Here is a 1082-nt window from a genome sequence, read left to right on the forward strand (position 1 = left end):
TTTTCAAGATAGCCCTCGGGAACTGCGGAATAGATGATGACCTGCTTTGTGGTACACCTAAGGTCTGAGTGGATCTCCTCCATTGTGGATGTGCACTGGATGAAACCCATCACATTCGAATCAGGACGATTTTCTTTCGTCCATAGTCATTTTCTTCTTGGCAGCATGAAGTCTTATATACTTCTCGCATCTGTTGGATGTGAATGAATAGCTGATTGCTGGAACTTTTCAACAGAAGTCATCTAGAGACTCTTAAGAGGATGATAAGTCGTATATTCAGTCCTTCCCGACTCTCCCGACCTATGCTTATTGAGTTACTAGTATCGTACGGTATGCGGCTGAGTCCGTGGCGAACTTCTCCATGCTTCGCTTTGTGCCCCCTCTTTATTCTGGCCCTTCAGATCTCTTGAGAAAATAATCACCTCTCTAATATAGGTACCATGCCTGGTATGGAAATGGGCCTGTTTCCGGGTTTGCGGCCAATTCGTAACGGTAGATATGCAACTATAATTTCTTTCAACGTTGGGCTCACCGTTACATTCAGCGCCTCCAAGAACGCCAGCATTCAGGATTTGAAGCCCAATACTTATTTGCAATGAGTCGCTATACATATACTTGTAGTATATGTAGCCACAGCTGCCTTCAAAAACAGTCGCTTCCCGCACTCCGTAACAGAGTCCCTATTACAGACGGCATGGTGGGAGCAGTACGTCTCTTAGTGGCACTGTTTGGAACCATCGGGAGCGTAACTGCCTACCCGAGAATTAGTGAATTTCATAATTATCTAACGCGGTTTTTGGAAGTGTGTGCCACTGGATCACCATGACACCTGTCAATTAGATTTGGACTTGTCCCTCGTCATAAACTCGCCGAGGCTCACGGGATCGTCCAACATTGCGATAGGTCGGTCGCTGCTCACCCTCACTCACACTGGAAGAGAATAGTTCGATACCACACATTATTTGCTAATGTGTTCCCAAGGAGAATGAATTATGTGGTGAAAGTGCCGATGACCGTAAAGCATTTGAGTTGCGTCTACGGGAGATGGCTATATGAGAATGTTGTTCATGACAAGATGCTGT

This window comes from Perkinsus marinus (assembly GCF_000006405.1).
Source record: "Perkinsus marinus ATCC 50983 genomic scaffold scf_1104296934320, whole genome shotgun sequence".
NCBI lineage: Eukaryota > Perkinsozoa > Perkinsida > Perkinsidae > Perkinsus > Perkinsus marinus.